We start from the raw sequence: 23,242 nt of genomic DNA, 5'->3' as shown, positions 1-23,242 counted from the left end.
TGATAACACCATAGCTTCAGCCCTTCGCTCCATCCTGTCCTGCCTAGAAAACGATGCCTCATATGCCAGGATGTTGTTCACTGACATCAGCTCGGTGTTGAATATGATCGTCCAACATTGCTGGGACTCAACATCTCTCTCTTACTGGATCAGAAAGACCCCAGTGCCCTCCAGGATTGTATGCTCAGTCCACTGCTGTTCACACTGCCAGATCCAGCTCAAACCGCTGATGACACCACAGTGGTTGGCCTCCTTAGCAACAATGAGAGAGGAGTTGAGAGTCGTGTCAAATGGGGCAAGAACAACAACCTGAGTCCCAACGTGGACAAGACAAAAGAGATGATTGTCGAGTTCAGGAAGGCGCAGGTCGACCACTCTCCATTGCACTTCAGTGGCTCTGCTGTGGAGAGAGTGAAAAACACAAAGTTCCTTGGTGTGCACGAAATAGACAATCTAACGTGAACCCACGACACCACCTCACGAGTCGAGAAGGCACCGCAGTCTACATTTTCTAATGAGATTGGGATGTGCGAGGTTTCCCAGTCCCATTGTAACAGCTTTCTACAGGAGCACCGTCGAGAGTGTCCTGCCTGGTTGCATTATTGCAAGACCCTACATGGGCAGTAAAAACCACCAGGAGAATCAGCAGGGAACTCCCTGCCTCCAATTATGACATTTACTGGGAACGTTGCAGACAAAAGGCCCAAAGCATTTGAGGATCCCTCTCACCCATCCCACAGCCATCAGGAAGGAGGTACAGAAGCATCAGGACTAGGACTGGCAAACTGGTTAACAGCTTCTTGCCCAGGCTGTGAGACTAATGAATACCCTGCCACCACCGAGGTCTCGTCACTAGGACAGCGAGCTCATTACTGTTTACCTGTGCTGCACTGCACTACGTGTATTTTGAATTATATTTTATACCCTTATTGATAGTCTGCTTTTTTTTGGTGTACGTGTTGTGCACGATAAACGTTGTGCAGGAGCATTGTGATCCAGAGGAACGTTGTCTCGTTACATTCAGATGACAATAAGCTTGAACTGGAACAAACCTCGCCGGTCCTCAACAGCAGATTTCAACTCCATTTGTCATGCGCTGGCTTGCGTAAAGGTGGTGCGGACGTTCACCAGTCCTGATAGAGTGTTGACCCAGTTTATTGCGTTTTTCTTTAGCCTGCAGGCAGGTGTTGCAGGCGACACTGAGGTCGGTGGCTGGGTTCTGTGTTGTCTTTGTGGTAGTGTTAGTAGGTGCTGATCTACGGTTTTGTGATCGTGATTTCAATGGTGCATTTTGTAATCGGGTGGGGAAAGTTAAAAGGTTCCAGATTGCAAGGCTGACTCCAACGTCTTTCTACTTTCTCCCTGCTTCCTCATGTGGAAGGGTGTGGTTCAGGGCCTGGCCCAGGTGATTATTCCTCATTTACTCTCACCTTGCGCGTAAGAGTGAACGCTGGTTTTCATGTGGTTAGGCCTCGCTGTCCTGTCCTCTCTCTTTGGCCCACTGCTTCGGCTGGTCCATCTCTGCTCCTGAGTCCCAGTTCATAATCACTTTTATCACACAAAGAAGTTGATTTCTGAAACCACCTTCCCCAAAGCTATGGATATTGGACAATTAGATTTCTGGTATGAGCAGCGAGGTTTGTTTCGGTGGGATGTGAACCCAAAGTGGTTTGGTGGGCTGAGGCGCACACGGATCCTGCTCCAGAGGCGTGAGAGTCAGGGTCAAAGATTCTTCCGTCCGCAGGTGGTTCCTCATCCAGCGGAAGCTGGTGATTTGACCTCACTGTCTTTGTCATCTGACTCCTCTCGGTTTAGGGAGCCTTATTTTGTTTATTCGTTCTGAGGGTGGGGCTGAGCACAAACACTTGTGGTACACGTGTGCTGATGGAGATCGTGGAGGCAGTCTGAACTGACTGGGGTCTGGAAGTGAGCAAGTCAAGGACTGAATTACACTGAAGTCTTGGAGCTTATTGATTAGTTTTGAGGGGGTGATATTACTGAATGCTGAGCTGCAGCTAATAAAGAGCATCCTGATGTGTGCATCTTTGCAATTGGTTGTTTCTCCAGTTAATACCCAAACACGATTAATCCACTTTTTTTTTGAGGTGTTACTCAGTAATGTAAATTTTGCAGTGAAGCAGACGTGTTTAAAGGAAGTGAGAAAAACGGATGCCAGTGAAAGAACTGTGGATTGGGGACACTGTTGAGTTATTGTACAGTGGAGAGGCAAACTTTTGGCCCATCTTGTCCATGCCCACTTTGATGCCTCTGTACAAATCCCATCTGCCTGCACTGGGCCCATATCCCTCTATACTTATCCAGTGCCTAATACCCATAAAACGTTGTAATTGTACCCGCCTCTACCACCTCCTCTGGCAGTTCATTCCAGATAACTACTGTACTATCCTCTGTGTAAAAAAAAATACTCGTTAAACTCCTTTCACTTTCAGCCTGTCTCCACTGTCCTGGAAAAACAATTCTGACCTTCTGTCTACCGAAGACCCTCTTAATTTTGTAAACTTTTGTGAAGTCACCCCTACATTGCAGTGAGAATGAACCAGGTTTATCCAATCTCTCCTTTTAACTATTGCCCTCCATTTCTGGTGAATCTCTTCTGCATTCCCTGTGTTGGTATCACATTCTTCTTTCTTCAAAGTATGGGATTTCCCTTCCTCTACCACTGTTGTTGCCCTCACTCACATCTCCATTTCCCAGACATCTGCCACCATCCCATCTTACCACCATCTTAACAGGAATAAAGTTCCTCTCCACCTCCGCCCCCCCCCCCCCCCATGAGCCTCCATCCAGCACATCATTCTCCGAAACTTCTGTCATTTTACCACCAAACACGTCTCTACTTCTCCCCACTCACTGGTTTCCACTGAGATTACTCTATCCGTGATTCCCTTGTCCATCGCCCCTCCCCACTGATCTCCCTCTTGGCACTTATCCCTCCTCATTTACTCTACGTGTTCTACCAGAATTTCATTCCCTGAAGTGCATTCATAATTCTCTGGATTAAATTCAGTACGAGGGAGTTTAAAGAGAGCATGGAATATAGACTTACGTGAGCCAAAAATCAGATTAAAAAAATAATTGGATTGTACATTGTTGGAGTTGTGAGGTATTGGATTCTTGCATTTGCATAATGCACTTCACTACAAAACTTGCTCTAAAGGAGGAAGGAGTGTTTACTGATTGACTTTGTATCTGTTGAGCTTATGCAAGGAAATTATTTCAGAATCAGGTTTATTATCATGAAATCTGTTAACTTAGCAACAGCTGTGCAATGCAATACATGATAATAGAGGAAAAATTAAATAAGTAAGTCAATTACAGTAAGTGCAGTGCCTACAAAATATTTGCCCCCCCCCCCCCGGAAGTTTTCATTTTTTATTGATTTATAACGTTGAATCACATTGGATTTAATTTAGATTTTTTGACACTGATCAACAGAAGAAGACCTTTGCGTGTCAAAGTGAAAACAGACCTCTACAAATTGGTCTAAATTAATTACAAATATAAAACACAAAATAATGGATTGTATAAGTATTCACCCCCTTCAAGTCAGTATTTAGTAGATGCAGCTTTGGCAGCAATTACAGCCTTGAGTCTGTGTGGATAGGTCTCTTATCTGCTTTGCACATCTGGACACTGCAATTCTACCCCATTCTTCCTTAGAAAACTGCTCAAGCTCTGTCAGATTGCATGGGGATTGTGAGTGAACAGCCCTTTTCAAGTCCAGCCACAAACTCTCAATTGGATTGTGGTCTGGACTCTGACTTGGCCACTCCTAGACATTAACTTTATTGTTTTTAAGCCATTCCTGTGTAGCTTTGGCTTTATGCTCGGAGTCATTGTCTTCATGGAAAACCAGTCTTCTCTCAAGTCACGGTTCTCTTGCAGACTGCATCAGGTTTTCCTCCAGGATTTCCCTGTATTTTGCTGCATTCATTTTACCCTCTACCTTTGTGGGTGGAGTTAAGAAGCTGCAAAGGTAAACAGAAAAACATTATGGGAATCATATCTAGGCCTCCAAATAGTAGCCAAGATCTGGCGTTGAGATTGCAAAGGAAACTGGAAAGGGCATTTAATAAAGGTAATGTCACAATTGTAGTGGGGGACTTCAATATGCAAGGGGATTGGGAAAATCTGGTTGGTGTTGGATCACGAGAAGGAATTTGTTGAATGCCTATGTGGTAGCTTTTTAAAGCAGCTTGTGCATGAGCCTACTAGGGGAAAGGTTATCTTAGACTAGGTGTTGTATAATAGCCCAGATTTTATTAGTCAGTTTAATGCAAAGGAACCCTTAGGAGGCAGTGATCCTAATATGATTGAGTTCATACTGCAATTTGAGAGGGAAAAGCTTAGGTCACATATGTCAGTATTGCAGTGGAATAAAGGGAATTACAGAGGCATGAGAGAGGAGCTTGCCCAGGTGGATTGGAAGGGGTTACTGGTGGAGATGACAACAGAATGGAGGTGGCTGTAGTTTCTGGGAATAGTTCACAAGGTGCAGGATAGATGTGTCCCACAGAAGAAGCAGTTCCCCTATGGCAGGGGTGGGTAACCGTAACTGACAAGTGAAATTAAGGACTGTATAAAAGTCAAGTAAAAGGCATATAAGGTAGCAAAAGTGAGGGGGAAGTTGGATGATTGGGAAGCTTTTAAAATCCAAAAAAAAAGGCAACTAAAAAAGCTATAAGAAGGGGAAAAAATGAAACATGAGGGCAAACTAGCCAATAATATAAAGCAGGATACTAAAAGTTTTTCAGTTATACAAAGAGTAAAAGGGAGGTGAGAGTTGATGTTGGACCACTGGAAAATGATGCTGGTGAGGTAGTGATGGGGGACAAACAACTGGCAGATGAACTTAATAAGTACTTTAGTTCATCTTCACTGGCAGTGTACCAGAGGTCTGTGAGTGTCAGGGAGCAGGAGTGAGTGCCGTTGCTAGGCAAACTCAAAGGTCTTAAGGTGGACCAGATGAACTGCATCCCAGAGTCTTGGAAGAGTTTGCTGAAGAGATGACAGATGCACTGGTCATGATCTTTCAAGAATCACTTAATTCTGGCATGGTCCTGGAGGACTGGAAAATTGCAAACGTCACTTTCAGCAACCATCTTGACTGTGATTGAATGGAGGAATTGGGCCTCGATCACAGGGCTGGACAACATTGCAAAATTTAATTATTTGTCATCACTGCACTTCAAACAAGGTTTGAGCCTCAACCAACAGCAGGAGCTTGCTGAACAAAATAGGCTGTGGTTTCCCACGTTGCAGGTGATACTATTTCACAAGGCACTTTGTTGGCTATGGAGCAATTAGGGAGGTTGCAAGGTTTTGCTGGGTGGGTGCCTTCTCTTCCTCGTGCAGTGTTCCGGAACAGTTCACAGCATTTACTGTATATCTGTTGCAGTTCTGTCCTTTGGGGTCTGATCACACTGGGAATTCTGCAGTTAGCCAAGCTGGTGTGCTGAAGTCAAGTGGAGCCACTGTAAATCCCTAAGATTCCAAGCAGATTGGCATTCCCTTCACTAGCCTGTGCAGATCTTTTTTTGTGAAGTAAAAGCTGGACGTGTCTGAAGAACAGTGCAGGGTAAGAGGCATTTATAAGGTTAAAAAAAAGGCAGCCAATATTCATCAACCTGAATTGCTTCTCTGCCCTTCACAGATGCCGCCTGACCGGCTGAGTGTTTACATTATCTGCTGTTTTACCTTAGGTTCCAGAATCCACAGTTTTAACTTTTCTGTTTTGTTTTTTTGAAGTTTGATATCAACGTGCCAAGTAGTAAAATGAGTTCAGGTGAGTCATCCTCAAGGGGAAGAAAGGGGAAGAGGTGTGTAACAACAGTGGAAAACAAATAAACCTGGGGGTGCTGGATCTGAATCAGAAATGCCACAAGACACAGCAGTTAAACAGCATCTGTGGGAACGGAATCCAGTGAACAATTCAGGTTGAGGGTTAACTCTCCAGGTTTGCTCTTGATGTGGGAATCTTGAAGACGTGGGTGCGTTGGCCGGCTGGTAGTGTTTGTCCTCCAATATCAGTAATGACTCTTGCACCAAATATTGGCATGGAGAGCATGGGAATTGAGTGATTGTTGCCATTGGCGAGGTGACGATGAAGTTAGAAATGTTAAAAATTTAGGAAAGTTGTCCTTTGAGGATGTTGAAATATATCTGAAATATTTATCAAAGGCAAACAGCCCAATTGAAGTAAATTCAAACATTTGAAAGATAACCAACATAGACCCAAAGAACATTACAGCACAGAAACAGGCCTTTTGGCCCTTCTTGGCTGTGCCAAACCATTTTTCTGCCTAGTCCCACTGACCTGCAACCGGCCCATATCCCTCCATACCCCTCTCATCCATGTACCTGTCCAAGTTTTTCTTAAATGTTAAAAGTGAGCCCGCATTTACCACTTCATCCTGAATTCTATCTGGGGGTTGAGGCACAGGTGGGGGATAACTGATGAGCAGTAAACAGTTCTGTAGTGTTGGTCTGGTTCAGCGCTGGTCATCTACAGACATAAGGTTACCCAGTTGTCTCAGTATGACTCTGTCTTTCAGCGTAGGGAGAGGCCACTAGGACAATCCCATCACGTTTGTTCCATTGATTTCCTTGTAACCTCTGATAGCTCATGTTCGCATCTGTCTACCAACCCTCTCACAACCCCCACCCCCAATTCCCATGCACCCACCTACGGTTGGGATAATTTACAGCAGGAGATAAGCTGCCAACATGTCCCAGGCTGCCAGAGGAAACCCACGTGGTCTCGGAGATTATTCAAATTGAAGGCATGATACCGTGGAGCAGCTGGTTGAGCCAGTGGCCCATGGTTCCAGGGTTCGTTCCTGAGCTCTGAGCTCTTCCAGTGAGCAAATGGGTCTCCCCAGGACGTTCCAGTGCCCTTCTGTATCCCAAAGACATGCAGGCTGGTCTGTTACTTGTTGGCTCCGAGTGTGGAGGTGAGAGGCAGAATCTGGAGGGAGTTGATGTGACTGTGGGAAGATTCAACATGATGGCAGATGTGTAAATGTGCGGCTGACTATCAGCTGAAGGGCCAGTTTCCAGACTATTATAATTATGAGAGGTTCTGCAGGTGCTGGAAATGTTGAGCAAGGCAACACACACAGAATGCTGGAGGTTCCTAGCAAATCAGGCAGCATCCATGGAGGGGAATAAACGGTTGAAGTTTTGGGCCAAGACCCTTCACCAGGACTGTATCACTGTAATCCTCTCCAACATGAGCATGGGTTCAGGACTGAGCCCAGGGCACAGAGGCTGGATGGTAGCTGTGCTGTGCAGCCCACTCAGATGGCAGCTCTGTGAGACAAGGAGAGAATGGGAAGCAAACTTATTGAAACTTTGTGGTGAGGGGATATAGAATTGGAGAGATGAGGAACATTATCAGTACACAGTGTGGTCAGGTTGGAAATTGCCATATCAGATATTTACTGTATGAGACTCAATCCCATCCAAGATTTCAGAATTTCTTCAATAAGAAGAAAAGTGTGAGGGGGGAGTGGGAGCAGACTTGGTGAGGTATATTGGGGTGGGAAGGGGGGAGGTGGATAGTGAGGGCGGGACTGGGTGGGTCAGATCTCAGTGTGGGAAAGGAAAGGATTGAACAGCTACTGTATGAAGACTAGTTGTTTGGCTAAACTGTATCTGTCACTTTCTGAATGGGGAAAGTAATGGAAAAAGATAATTTTAGTTCAGACAAATAAAATGTAAAATAACTTGGATAAAACTATTAGGATTTAAAATATCCGGCAGATGTGTTAAGTTAATTGACCCACCCTTCAGTGACTGAGGATGGGAGGAAACTTTCAGGCTGAAGGCCAGTGTTGCATTTTATAGTTTGGGTATGGTGCCATTAATAACAAGACAAAGAAATTCTGACAACTGAGAAATATCAAGGGCTTTTCTCTGGGGTGCTGATGAATGGGTGTGTCCCAAACTCTTAAAGTTCGGATTTTCCTTCCGAGTGTGATGCAGCAGTGTGGAATTTTTGAATGAGAATCTGTCATGGACTGTGCTCATTCCCAGGTGGTGCAGTGTGGTGTAGTGTTCTGCGAAGGAAGAGTGCAAGACTCCCTTTGTTATCTTGGGTGTTCTGAACCCAGTAAGTGAGGCAAAAGCCAAAAATCTGGTCTGTTCCTGAAGGAATAGTGTGAAATCTGAATGGTTCAATTCGGGGCAACAAACTGTGTGTGTGTGTGTGTGTGTGTGTGTGTGTGTGTGTGTGTGTGTGTGTGTGTGTGTGTGTGTGTGTGTGTGTGTCCCTCTCTCCCTCCTCCTCCTCCTCCTCCCCCCCTCCCCCCCCTCTCCCTCCCTCCCTCCCTCCTTTTTGTCGGTGTTTTCCAACAAGACCTTGCAGTGGGGTGGAGAGGAAAGAGAGAGGACAGGAGTGGGGGGGGGGGGAGAGAGAGAGACAGGGGCCAGTGGCTGATTGGTGGACCAAGGTGAGGTGCAGAACAATGGGCAAATGAAGCCAGGAAAGGCAATATCACATTGCCAAGGTCAACCAATCACCTACTGGCCCCTGTCTCAGTCCTCCCCATCTCCTTATTAAATTGCCTATCTTGCTATCTCTTTCTTTCTACCCCCCACTTGCCCCCTGCCTCACCCGTCCTTCTCACACACTCTCAGACACGATCTCACACACCCTTCCACCCACTCTAGCACACCCACTTTCCTGTAATACCATGGGCTCTTAACTTGTTTAGCAACCTCAAGTGTGACAGGCACCTTGTCAAAGGCCTTCTACAAATCCAAATACACAACATCAACCAATTTTCCTTCCTCTATCCTGCTTGTTAGTTCTTCAAAGAATTCCAACAGATTTCTCAGGCAAGATTTTCACTTGAAGAAACCATGCTGACTACAGCCTATTTTATCATATCCCTGCACCATTAACAATTGACTCCAACATCTTCCCAACCACTGAGGTCAGATTTAACTGGCCTATAATTTTCTTCCTTTTGCCTCTCTCCCTTCTTGAAGAATGGAGTGACATTTCCAATTTTCCAGTCTTCTGGAACCAGTCCAGAATCTAGGGATTCTTGAAAGATCATTACCAATCCTTCCACAATCTCCTCTTTCAGAACCCTGAGGTGTACACCATCTACTGCAGTTTTGATATCCTTTTTAATATTATTAGCTAGCTTTCTTTTGTGTTCCATCTTTTCCTTGATAACTTTTTAGTTGCATTCTGTTGTTTTTTTAAAAGCTACACAATCCTCTAACTTCCCACTATTTCTTTTTGCTGTATTATATGCCCTCTCTTTGACTTTCATATTGGCCTTGGCTTCTCTTCTAGTCGTGGTTGTCTCAGCTTGTCTTTGGAATACTACTTCACCTTTGGGATGTATATAGCCTGTGTCTTCCGAATTGCTCCCAGAAATTCCAGCCACTTAGATGACATTTCTTTCTTGACCATGTCTGCATGCTCTTATGCATTGAGTTGCTGTCATATGATTGACTGGTTTGCATTAACGATTTGCATGGTGTACCTAACAAAGTGGTCTCTGTGTATATTTCCAAGCCAGCACGATGCGTGACGATTTGAGGAGGATGTTCTGAGATGTTTTTACAAGTGGGGAATCTCAAACTAGATTCAGGATGAGAATTGAGTCATTTACAACTGGGTGCATGGAAATTAGTTCCCACAGAGGATGGTGACTCTGGAATGCCTTGCTCAAGAAGGTGTGTGCAGGTGTGTCCAGAACTACCACTTCCTTAATCTCAATGTCCATAGGCCATTCATTCTATTGAGTTTGCTCCGCATTCCATCGTCTTGACACCATTCTCTTGCCTTCTCTTTGTAACCTTTGATGCCCTGACCAATCAAGAACCTATCAACCTCTACTTTAAATATACTCAATGATTTGGCCTCCACAGCCATCTGTGGCAATGATTCACCTCATGTTTGTTCTAAATGGATGTTGCTCTGTTCTGAAATGGTGCCCTTTGGTCCGAGACCTCCCCACTACAGGAAACATCCTCTCCACATCCACTCTCTCTGGGCTTCTCAATGTTCCTTAGGTTTCAGTGAGATTCCCCACCTTGTTTTCCTAAACTCCAGTAAGTACACTCCTCATACGTTAACCCTTTCATTCCCAGAATCATTCTCATGAACCTCCAATGCCAGCACATCTTTTTCTTTAATAAGGAGCCCAAAACTGCTCACAGTGCTCCAAATGTGGTCTGACCAATACCCGATAAATACCGGCTGCATTCTCATAGTCATAAAACCATAAGATACAGAGACAGACCCTCCAGTCCAAATGTTCGATTCTGACTCAGATTCCCACTCCTCAGTCACTATCAACAGCTTTCACTTTCCATTCCCAGCCCCCACATTAACCACCTTAGTGAGAGCTGTACCTTCACAGTCTTGTACCCATCTTCAATTCTTTTGTCATTAACTCTCCTTTAAAACAAAATAAAACAGCAAGACTTGCCTCTTCCATTCCTGCGACCTACTCTCGGCTCTGCACATCTCCTGACTGCAGTTTGGGAAGAATGAGGAGTGACGCGGCAATGCTGAGTTGCTGCTTCAAGGTGGGAGCAACGTGTGGGGACTCTGCCGAGGGGTTTGGGGAAGAGGAGGCTGATGTTTGGGGGATGTTGGTAATTTTCTCCATGAATACTTTATGACTATCTGTTCAGAGATGGAATAATGTACATATTGTGGTTGGGAATAAAAACGTTGGGCTATTGGTTAGCACTGGCTGTTGATAGATTGGATCTGTTTTCTTAAAAAAAAACCCTGCAGATCCTTAATTGAGATAAATGAGTGTCAAATATTGTGTGGACGAAAGCAGCTTTAATGATTGAAAATGGTCAGATGGTCAAGCACCATGATCTCCGGCTGATAAAGAGTAGCGTGAAAGCACTGGGACAGGATGACAGGCTACGTAGCAGGGTGATGCTGCTTTCTCTCCAAGAGGTGGGCATAACAGATGGCCTGAGAGTAGAAGTTGTGTAAAGTTTTGATGAGGTAGATTTTAGTAAGGTGTTTGATGAGGTTTCCCATGATAGGCTCATTCAGAAAATCAGGAGGCTTTGGGATGGATACAGAATTGGCTTGCCTGTAGAAGACAGAGGGTGCAGATGGAGAGTTCTACCTGGGGGTTGGTGACCGGTGTTGTTCCACGGCGATCTCTTCTGGGACCCCTGCCCGATGTGGTCTTTATAAGTTACTTGGATGGGGAGATGAAAGAGTAATTTTGCAGATGACATGAAGGTTGGTGGAGTTGTGGATAATGCGGAGGGCTGTTGTAGGTTGAAACAGGATAATAGCAGACTGCAGAACTGGACTGAGAAGTGGCAGATGGTGTTCAACCCGGAAGAATGAGAAGTAATTCATTTTGGAAGGTTGAATTTGAAGGCAGAATATTGCATTCAGTTCGGGTCACCTCATTCATTAAGGGAAGGATGTGGAAGCTTTAAACACAGTGCAGAGCAGATTTAACAGAGGGCATGTCCTATGAAAATAGTTTGAGTGAGCTTTGGAGCAAAGAAGAATGAGAGGTGATTTAATGGAAGTGTACAAGATGATAAGAGGCATATTTCGAGTGGATAGCCAGAGACACTTTCCCAGGGCAGAAATTGCTATTCTAAGGAGGCGTAATTTTAAGGTGACTAGAGGTAAACGAAGGTGGGATCTCAGAACTAGGTTCTTTACACAGAGAGTAGTGTATGGCTGGAACTTCGTCTCGTGTGGTGGAAGAGGAAAATACATTAGGGGTATTAAAGAAACTCTTGGATAGACACATGTGTCAACCTGTAACCTGCTCAGTTGAGAAAAAACACCAGAGACACAAAATTACCTCTGAAACAGTTTTTATTCAGAGAGCAGTTCGCAGCCCCACGCACTTCGGGCGTAAGGTAGCCAACTCCCAATTTGTCGGTTTACGAAGGTCATACTTATACCCAAAAGCAGGGTACTGCATTCGTAAATATGGTTACCGATTCCAATTCATCAATTGATTGGCTATTGCATAGCTAAGCATGCAAACTACTCAGAATTAGCAACGGTTAAAGTGTAATACCTAGAATTAATACTGACGTACTTCAGGACACTTGAAATAGGTATCCTCAAAATATTTTGCCAAGCACATTGTCTTGTGGTCGCAGGTTCCCTTTTCCTTGTGGTCTCCACGTCTGGCCTGGCACCTTATTTTAGCTACCTCTCCTTACTTCCCCAATGACGTACCTCTCTCTTGTCCTGTCTACATATTTTGCTGCACTTACCCCTCGCCCACCCCCTCTACACTTACCCCTTACCCTCTTCACATTCTCATTCCTTCCTGTGATCATGAAATGATCACTTGTCAATATCGTGAAAATCCTCTGGTGCAGGTTCGAGGAGTTCGGTGGCCTCGACAGTTGCCCGTACTACCATCAGTGACTTAGCCGGCAGCAAGTCCCCTAACGAGGCCATCATGCGGTTCAGAACACATCTGACAATGGCAATACAGACAAAAATCCCAATAATAGCCATCAGCGCGTAAATAGCCCCATTGATCAACCAGTCCTTCCACGCACCTAGTCCCCAATCCCCCCATCCTGCCCAACCTGTTCCTTCCTTAATGGATCCTTACTGTTCATCTATTTTGTTCATGTACCGCGTTATGTTGGCGGTAGCATCGTCTAGCCCCATTATGCATTTGTCCTTTACGATAGCGCAGAGCCCACCCTCCCTGGTGAGGAGATAATCAAGTGCATAGCGGTTTTGCATGGAGAAGAGCTGCAGTTGGTTAAGGCTGTCGGTTATGAGTCTTAATGCTCCCCTGGTGGCGTTCCCGAGGCTCATGAGACCACAGGCCAGATAGTTCCAATTGTGGGCCGCCATAGCGGCTCCTGATGCCCCCAAAGAGAAGAAGCCAGCTGCCCCGTATCCGGCCACCTGACCTGCGGTTAGGGTGGTCAGGACTCGGTAATCTGCACAAAATTCCTGGGAGACCTCTCTCTTGTACCTCCCAGCTGGGCGGCATGAGGGACCCCAAGTTCCAGGGCAAGGGACCGCTGTAGGGAGGAGGGTGCCATAGGCCATCGAGGAAGGGTAAGGGTACTCCAGGAAGTTGGTGGCAATGCCGCTGTAGAAGAAAAAATACCCCGGGAGGGTATACATGGTCTCAGTGCAACCCTCACCCTTTAGGTGTATGGTATCACTCCATTCTGCTATACCGGCAGGGGCATACACTCGTTTGGTACCCCTGCGATACTTAGGTCGTAGGAATACCTGATCATTGACTCGGAGGTAGGTGCGGTTCCCCTCCCCACAAAGAAGTTGCACCCCCTGGGCCAGGGACTGGCACTTTGTCTCATGGCAAGAGCAAGAGATCCCTTAGGGGTCCTTGGTGGGGTGACACTCCCTTTTCCTACAGGGCTTGGAGAGGCAGGTGACGTCATTCGAGACATACACATCTGAACATCCCCACACTTTTCCGAAGTAGCAGTTCTCATATACTCGGTCACCCTTCGGGGGCTTGGGATTCCCCTCCCACCAGAGATCTTTTCTCATCCACCTGTTGGACAGGGGGAATAAACAGTCCGCGACAGGGGCCGTGGAAGAGTCATAGCTGAGTTCCACCCCCTTTCCCTCAGGCAATGTTTTGCTGGCAGGGGCACATCGGAAGGGCTGATCGGCACGATCCCAGTGCGGGAAAATGGTGAAGAGCGAGGAGACACTGGCGGGGTGGGGATAGCAAACGATGGTTGTAGTGCCATACAGTCGTTTGTGCACGTTTTGGAAATAGTTATCACTTGTAAACCCTGAGGGAGGTCTTCCAAGGGTGGGGCCTTTGGGGAAACACCAATCCTTTTTCTGCCTTGAAATGCCCCCCTTCGATCTCTTTAGGGGGTTTGGTTCCTCGTCCAGCCGTCCCTCAATCTTTGCCCTATACCCCACTATCCCTAAAAGAATATAGATAACCAAGAGCATCCTACCTTCCATTACCAGAGTACAGTTTCAAGGATGTGGCACCACAAGGAAAAAGGAATTTAAACACACAACAGTTCAATCAAGTCCGTTTATCAGTCCCTTCATTTATCTGTGGTTTCTAGCGAGTCCGGGTAGTCTCGGACTTGCAGTCGCTCAGATGAATCCAACGTTCTTGTCCTTTCACCTTGACAGCAGAGGGGGTCTGCAGGAGGACCTGGTACGGTCCTTTCCACCGGCGTCCCAGCTTGGGTCGATCCCAGTTCCTCATTAACACCCAATCTCCTGGTTCTGCTCCCTGCCACTCGCCTTCTCTGTCAGGAACAGGTCTTGAGGCTTCCTTCACCTGAGTGTGTAGGGACTTAAGAGACAAATGTTATGCTTGAGGTAACACTGCAGTTCCTCGCCCATCATTTGTAGATCTACTTGTATTGGTGGGGGGTTTTGGTCACTGCCCCATGGGGTTCTATTCGGGCGTCCGTAAACTATCTCAGCAGCAGTTAACCCGGTACCGGTTTGAGGTGTAATGCGCATGTGATACAATGCCAGGGGAAGGACTTCAAGCCAATTTAGTCCTGTTTCAAGGGTCAATTTAGTTAGTTTATCCTTCAGGGTTCCATTTGCACGTTCCACGATTCCTGCGGCTCGGGGGTGGTTGGCACAGTGGAATTGTTGTTCGATCTTTAGTATTTCGCAAAGTTCTTTGTTTACTTTCCCAATGAAGTGCGGACTGTTATCAGATGATAGTCTTTGTGGGATACCAAAACGAGGAATAACTTCTTTCAGTAGCATCCGCACTACCGTGGAAGCCTTGTTGTTCGTTGCGGGGAAGGCTTCAATCCATTTACTAAAGACGTTGATTATAACCAAACAGTACTTATAACAATTTACCTTTGGTAACTCGATAAAGTCCATTTGTAATGTGTCAAACGGTCCTGCTGGGGTTGGGGTGCACCCTTTATCACATCTAATAGATTTACCCGGGTTTACTTTATGGCAAATTAAGCAACCCCTTGCCCGTCTCTCCGCTGCCTCATTCAAACTGGGGGACCACCATGTTTTTGACAACAACATACACATTCCCTCCTTGCCGAGGTGGGTGTCAGAGTGGAGGCAGTCGACCAGGACAGGCAGGAGAGTATCAGGAATACAAGTCTGACCTGCTGGGGTCTGCCAGAGGCCCGTTGCGTTATTAATAATACAACCATGTTTCTTCCAAACATCAATTTCTGTCGCAGGGGCGTCCCCCTGTAATCGCGCGATGTCGGATATGCCTGGGCTATCAACCGGCAGAAGGCGTGGGGCCGAATCCACTGTCATTGTTTTAGAGGAGGAGGCTCACTTGGCTGGCATTGCCTTTACTTACGGGAAAGTCATCGGATAAGTGGGCGGCACATTTTATAATCGCAAGCTTACCGGGGAGCTGGATGGCTTTGAGCAAATTGTCAATGTAGGGGCCATTGGCACTGCTTTTGCCAGCCGACGTTTGGAAGCCCCGCTGCGCCCAAATGCATAGCGTGAATCCGTGTAAATATTGGCTGACTGACCCGAGGCGAGGATGCATGCGCGAGTGACGGCGAAAAGCTCAGCCTGTTGGGCCGAGACTGGAGGGTGGAAGGCTGCTGCCCCCAAGGTGGTGTGTGGAGTCACAATGGCATAACCTGATTGCCGGACACCGTCCGGGGAGACAGAGGACGAGCCGTCCACAAAAAGTATCAGGTCCAGATTGTCGAACTCAATGTCCTGGAGGTCTGGCCGCGGGGAAATGAGGAAGTGGTTTCGCTCTACGCAGGAGTGGGGAGGCTCGGATAGAAGGTCGGGCGGCTGATCCACAAAGGTAGCCGGGTTAAGTGCGGTGCAGTAGGCGAATGTCAGCAACGGATTATGGAGAAGAGCAATCTCGTAGCGGCTGAGTCGCGCCTGAGTGAGATGCTGAGTTTGGTGTGTGGTTAGGAGGGTAGTTACCGCATGGGAAGAGTAGATGCAGGGTTAAGTTGGATGCTGCGGTAACCATAAGGTAAACGGCAGGAAGAATTTGAGTGCATGGGGGGTATCCCTGGGCTACCGGGTCCAGCGGCGCTGAATAACAGGCAACTGGACGCCGCCGGTCCCCGTGTGTCTGAGTGAGAATAGCTGTTGCACATAAATCGACAATAGAAATGTAGAGCTGAAAAGGCCTGTCATACAGTGGCCGACCCAGCTCGCCAAATTGTCAACCTGTAACTGTTACCTGCTCAGCTGAGGAAAAACACCAGAGACACGAAATTACCTCTGAAACGGTTTTTATTCAGAGAGGAGTTCGCAGCCCCACGCACTTCGGGCGTAAGGTAGCCAACTCCCAATTTGTCGGTTTACAAAGGTCATACTTATACCCAAAAGCAGGGTACTACATTTGCAAATATGGTTACCGATTCAAATTCATCGATTGATTGGCTATTGCATAGCTAAGCATGCGAAATACTCAGAATTAGCAAAGGTTAAAGCGTAATACTTGGAATTAATACTGACGTACTTCAGGACACTTGAAATAGGTATCCTCAAAATATTTTGCCAAGCACATTGTCTTGTGGTCGCAGGTTCCCTTTTCCTTGTGGTCTCCACGTCTGGCCTGGCACCTTATTTTAGCTACCTCTCCTTACTTCCCCAATGACGTACCTCTCTCTTGTCCTGTTCTACATATTTTGCTACACTTACCCCTCGCCCACCCCCTCTACACGTACCCCTTACCCTCTTCACATTCTCAATGGATGATGGAGGGTTATGTAGGAAGGAAGGGTTAGATTGATCTTGGAGTAGGTCGGCACAGCATCGTGGGCCGAGAGTGTGTACTGTGCTGTGAGTCCATCTTTTTTGTTTGTATCCCTCCATTACCGTAAATTTACAAGATTCAACATGGTGTTGATCAAAATATAAATAATCAAATGTTCATGAGGAACAGAGAAAGTCACTGCCAGCCATGCTGAATTGGATAGAGTGGGCTGTTGCAACACAAAGCCAAAAGGTGAGGTGGAACTATGGCTGAAGCAACTCGAGTCAATACATTTCGTGAGATTCTTTTAGATACTTGGGGAATGATACTTCCTCCGGTGCTGAGAAAGAAGATGATCTTAAATGTGGAGCAGGCTTTAAGGGCCAAGTGGCATATTCCCGTTCCTCTTTCTGTTTAGTTGTTAATCAATACAAGGATACAGAGTGATACAGCAGGGGAACAGGCCCTTCAGCCCATTTTATCCATCCTGACCATGGTGGCCGCCAATCTAGCCCTATTTGTCCACATGCCCCTCAGTCTCAGCTATCCATGTATTTATCCCAATGTGTTTGACGTGTTGTCAAACCTACCTCAACCACTTTCTCTGGCAGCTCCTTACATAAACACACTACCCTGTGCATGAAGATATGTTTGTAGGATTGAATGGAGAATAGTGTTAGCAGGCTCCCCTGGACCAAATATAATGATGTGGACCTGAAAGATTCAATGAATTATTACATAATAATATGTAGAATGAATATTGGTGGAAAATGTGAAAATGAATTGAGTAGATATGGGAAATGAACTTTCTAATTGTTTTAAAACTAATATGACATATAATCTCTTCTTGGGATTCCAGCCGGGTCCAGTTGTCGATTTTTTTTTTAACCAACATTTCAATGGCAAACTCTGCCATCTTCATTAGGAATGATGCCTAGACATGTCTAGTCTGGCGGTACATATATTCAACTCCCAACGTCCGCTCTTCCTGATTGGTTAGTCCTCAACCGGACAGGTTTTCGCTGTCCCACCCTGTTTACAATCATGTTCCAGTTCTTTCTTGGAGCGAGACCTTCATCTTTGTTGAAATTCTTACGCTCTATTTTTATTTCATTGGCTTTCTTCACCAGGCGGTCTGAAAAGCCATTGGTGTGGCACGGTAGTTTTGTACCATCAATGTCAATCCTGTGTCCATTACGTTCTGCTGCTGCCGATCTTTCTGTGGGTAACCCAAACGGATAAACCTCTTGTGCTCCCTGATGCGAGTTTCCACTGTGCGTGCAATGTATGCTGCTCTGAATTCACAGGGAATCCTGTAAACACCAGCCGTCCTGAATCCCAGGTCAGCTTTGACCCACAAATAGTGGGATTTGAGCTTCCTTACAGGTTTATGGTTGGTATTTATCCGGTATTTTTCAGCATCCTGGTGATCCTTCCAGAAACCGTGGAAATATAGGGAAGACAGGCGGTGGTGATGGGTTTCTCCTTGTTAGGTTTCTTGGTTTTTCTGTCAGCCCTTTTGATTTCCTTCAAGGAGGTGCATCTGTTTGGGTTACCCAGAGAAATCGGCAGTAGCAGAACATTGCAATTGCAATGGCCGTAGGATTGACTTTGGCACAAAACTACTGTGCTGTGCCAATGGCTTTTGGGTCTGCCTGGTGAGGGAAGCCATTGAGGTAAGACAGGAAAATAAGAATTTCAACAAAGATGAAGGTCTCGCTCTGAGAAAGAACTGGAGTACAATTGTACACAAGGTGGGACAGCGGAAACCTAGTTGGTTGAGGATTAACCATTCAGGAGGGATGGACAACAGGACTTGAGTATAAATACCACTGGAGTAGACGTGCCTAGGCATCATCCCTGGTGAAGATGGCAGAGTTTGTCATCGAAACGTCAGTTAACATCGATACCTGGACCCATCTGGAAGCCCGGGATGAGTTTATGTATTTCTGATGTTTATTCTGATCTCTGAAATTTAGTTACCAGGAGAACATGGGAAATGAGTAAGAACATTAGGTATAATTTCAAATTCAATTATGAGAGTGACAGGGGAGCTGAGGTCTTGGTTTTGGAACTTTGCTGGCCATGAATATTTATCAAAATGGAAGTAGAGCATGGGAATTCTATTGAGTTGAGAAAATGAAATGTTGCGTGGGAGACACAAGAGACTGCAGATGCTGGAATCTGGAACAAAAGAAGATTGTTGGGAGGATCTCGGCAGGTCATGTGGTATCTATGGAAGGAACTGCACAGTTCAGATGGAGACTGAATGATAGAGGGAGATAGTTGGTAGCGGGAAGGAGTGGAGCAAGGGCTGGCAGTTGCTAGGTGGAATCAGGTGAGGAGGGTGATAGGCAGGCAATGGAGGGAAGGTGGAAATGGTGACAGAAGCTGAGTGGTGATAGGAGGAAGCAACAAAGATGATGGAATGATAGAAAGAAGGCTGAGCATTGAACCGAATAAGGGAGGTGAGGAGGGCTGATTGAAATGGAGAAAGGGACCCAGTGGGAAGAATGTGTGGCTGATAGACACACGGTGACAAAAGGGAAAACAGTGCAGTGGGGGGGGGGGGGGAACTGGGTAGATCATCAGAGAGAAAGAGATTGGAGGGGAGCAGGCTGCTGGAGAGTGGAGGATTCAGAGTTCCCGTCATTGAGTTGTAGATTACCCAGAGAGGGTATGAGGAGTTGTTCCTGAAGTTTGTGTTTAGCCTCACCTCAGCAGTGACGGAGGGTGAGGACAGATGGGGCGGTGTGAGACTGCGGAGGGGAATTGAAATGGCTGGCAGCTCGGCACTCCACTGGCCATGGTGGACAGAGCGAAGATGCTCAACAAAGTGGCTTCCCTGTCTGTTTGAGGAGACCACCTTTTGCCATTGTCAGAACCAGGTTTAATATTACAGGCCTGCGTTGTGAAATTTATTGTTTTGCAGTAGCAGTACATTGTAATACATAATAATAACATCTATAAATTACAATAAGAATATTTATAAGAGATAAGTAGTGCAAAAAGAGAGGGAAAATACTGATGTAGTGGTCATGGGTTCATCGTCCATTCAGAAATCTGATGGCAGAGAGAAAGAAGCTGTTCCTGAAACGTTGAGTGTGTGTCTTCAGGCTCCTGTACCACCTCCTGGATGGTAGCGATGAGAAGTCCTGGGTGATGGGTGTACTTTATGATGGATACAGTCTTTTTGAGGCATTACATTTTGAATGTGTCCTGGATGCTGGGGAGGTTAGTGTTCATGATGGAGCTGGCTGAGTTTACAACTTCCTGCAGCTTTTTCCAATCCTGTGCAGTGGCCCCTCTGTACCAGACAGTGACGCAAATAGCTAGTATGCTCTCCACAGTACGTGTAGAAATTTATGAGTGTCTTTGGTGACATCTCAAATCTCCTCAAACTCCTAATGAAATATAGCCACTGTAATTGCATCAATATATTGGGTCCAGAATAGATCCTCAGAGATGTTGACACTCAGGAACTTGAAACTGCTCACCCTTACCACTTCTGGTCCCTTGATGAAGACCGTTGTGTATTCCCTCAACTTCCCTGACCTGAAGCCCACAATCAATTTCTTGGTTTTCCTGATGTTGAGTGCAAGGTTGTTCCTGTGGCACCACTCAATGAGCTGATCTATCTCAAAATTCCAAGTTAATTTATTATCAAAATACATATATGTCACTAAATACAACCCTGAGATTAATTAATAGAGTGATAACCATAATAGAATCAATAAAAGACCACAGCAACTGGACATTCAACCAGTGTGCAAAAGACACCAAACTGTGCAAATACAAAAAGAATGTAATAATAATAAATATTGAGAATATGGGATGAAGAGTTCATGAAAGTGAGCCATAGGTTGTAGGAACATTTCCATGTTTCAGTGGGGGTTGGAGGAAACTGGGTAGATCATCAGAGAGAAAGGGATTGGAGGGGAGCAGGCTGCTGGAGAGTTGGAGTGAGTGAAGTTATCTCCTTGGGTTCAAGAGCCTGATGGTTGAGGGGTAATAACTGTTCCCGAAATTCTTTGAGTCCTGAGGTTCATGTACCTTCTTCCTGATGGCAGCAGCAAGAAGAGAGCAAACACGAGGAAATCTGCAGATGCTGGAAATTCAAACAACAACACACACAAAATGTTGGTGGAACACAGCAGGCTAAGCAGCATCTATAGGGAGAAGCGCTGTCGACATTTTGGGCCGAGACCCTTCGTCAGGACTAACCCATTCTGATATGTCTATCCATGGCCTCCTCTATTGTCAAAATTAATCCAAGCTCAGGTTGGAGGAACAACACCTTATATACCGGCTGGGTAGCCTCCAACCTGATGGCATGAACATTGACTTCTCTAACTTCCGTTAATGCCCCTCCTCCCCTTCTTACCCCATCCCTGACATATTTAGTTGTTTGCCTGTTCTCCATCTCCCTCTGGTGCTCCCCCCTCTCCTTTCTTTCTCCTGAGGCCTCCCGTCCCATGATCCTTTCCCTTCTCCAGCTCTGTATCACTTTTGCCAATCACCTTTCCAGCTCTTAGCTTCATCCCACCCCCTCCGGTCTTCTCCTATCATTTCGCATTTCCCCCTCCCCCCACTACTTTCAAATCTCTTACTATCTTTCCTTTTGGTTAGTCCTGACGAAGGGTCTCGGCCCGAAACGTTGACAGCGTTGATGCTGCCCAGCCTGCTGTGTTCCACCAGCATTTTGTGTGTGTTGTAGCAAGAAGAGAGCGTGACTTGAGTGGAGGGATCCCTGATGATGAATGCCGCTTTCCTGTGACAAGACTCCGTGCAGATGTGCTCAATGATGGGGAGGGATTTACCCGTGATGGATTGGGCCGATTCCACTACTTTTTGTAGGAGTTTACATTCAAGAGCATTAGTGTTTTCATACCAGGATATGATGCAGCCAGTCAGTATACTCTCCACCACACATCTACAGATGTTTGTCAGAGTTTTAGCTGTCATGCCTAATCTTCACAAACTCCTAAGGAAGTAAAGGTGTTGCTGTGCTTTCTTCGTAATTGCACTTGCACGTTGGGCCCAGGATAGGTGCTCTGAAATGATAACAGAGGAATTATAAGTTGCTGAAGCACTCCAACTCTGATCCCTCGATGAGGACTGGCTCATGGACCTCTGTTCATTTTCCCCTCCTGAAGACTCTTAACACTGGACAGCAAAGGTTTTTTGGAAGTGTTGCTTCCTCAGAAATTTTTTGTAAGTTTGATGGACTGCATGTAGAAATTTGGAGAAACAAGAAATTAACTTTTATTAGTTATAATGCATTTAATTGCACAGCAGTGTTGACACTATGCAATAGTTCAACTAAGCTAAAAATGTTCTGTTGATGATTTTCGTTTGTACTCAGTGTCTGAGGCTTCTCACTTAAGGGTCCAGCATTGATGGATTCCAGTGGCCCTGATACCATTTCTCCATGACCACAGTGTCCAGCTGAAACATTTTACCATGCTCAGCACTGACAGCATCAAGATTTGCAGGGAAGAAACGTGTTTGAAGCATGTTGTCACTCAGCTGCAGATAGTTTGGTGTTCTGGTAGTTGCCAAGAAAATTTTTGACAGCATCCTTGAATGCCTTCTGTGTGATTTTCTCTGGTCCCATTAAAAGTTCTTCGAACTGCCTGTTGCTAATTATCTGTTTGATTTGTAGACCAACAAAAAAGCCTTCCTTAATCTTGACATCAGTTATTCTGGGAAATATCTGTCTCAAATGCCAAAGGCCTTTGTCTTCCTTCTTTATTAGTCTCACAAAATGTTTCATAGGCTGCAGTTTTGTATGAAGAGGAGGCAAAAATAATCTTTATTGGGTCTATAAGTGGCTTATGTGCCACACATTTCTGCCCCGGAACCAAATGATTATGGAGTGGACAATCCTTTTTAATGTGGTAAGATTCGTTAGCTCGGTTGTCCCACTCACACATGGAACAACAGTACTTAGTGTATCCGAGCTGTGTTCCTAGTAGCAGCGTTTGAAGGGTGGACATTGCTGACTGGTATCGAAGGGTGGACGCTGCCGACTGGTACCGAACGGTGGACGTTGCCGACTGGTACCGAAGGGTGGACGTTGCCGACTGGTATCGAAGGGTGGACGGTACTGAAGGGTGGACGTTGCCGACTGGTATCGAAGGGTGGACGTTGCCGACTGGTACCGAAGGGTGGACGTTGCCGACTGGAATTGAAGGGTGGACGTTGCCGACTGGAATTGAAGGGTGGACGTTGCCGACTGGTATCGAAGGGTGGACGTTGCCGACTGGTATCGAAGGGTGGACGGTACTGAAGGGTGGACATTGCCGACTGGTATCGAAGGGTGGACGTTGCCGACTGGTACCGAAGGGTGGACGTTGCCGACTGGAATTGAAGGGTGGACGTTGCCGACTGGAATTGAAGGGTGGACGTTGCCGACTGGAATTGAAGGGTGGACGTTGCCGACCGGAATCGAAGGGTGGACGTTGCCGACCGGTATCGAAGGGTGGACGTTGCCGACCGGTATCGAAGGGTGGACGTTGCCGACTGGTATC

The 23,242-nt window shown here is 46.1% G+C and overlaps 1 protein-coding gene across 4 annotated transcripts in view; it reads left to right on the top strand.

Moving 5' to 3' along the window:
• tln2b (talin 2b) overlaps window positions 1–23,242 on the top strand; it is a 353,394-nt gene that overhangs the window by 42,404 nt on the left and 287,748 nt on the right. Inside the window, exon 1 of one of the 4 annotated variants that reach the window (XM_073024836.1) lies at window positions 5,502–5,599. The exons of the other annotated variants lie outside the window; for them this stretch is intronic. The gene's annotated coding sequence lies outside the window, so the exon portion shown is untranslated. Of the gene's footprint in view, window positions 1–5,501; window positions 5,600–23,242 lie in introns of those variants that run through there. 4 annotated transcript variants of the gene reach the window in all.

This window comes from Hemitrygon akajei, chromosome 21 (assembly GCF_048418815.1).
Source record: "Hemitrygon akajei chromosome 21, sHemAka1.3, whole genome shotgun sequence".
Lineage (NCBI taxonomy): Eukaryota > Metazoa > Chordata > Chondrichthyes > Myliobatiformes > Dasyatidae > Hemitrygon > Hemitrygon akajei.
The sequence above is the reverse complement of the archived record's forward strand: the minus strand, read 5'-3'. Positions and strand labels throughout refer to the sequence as shown.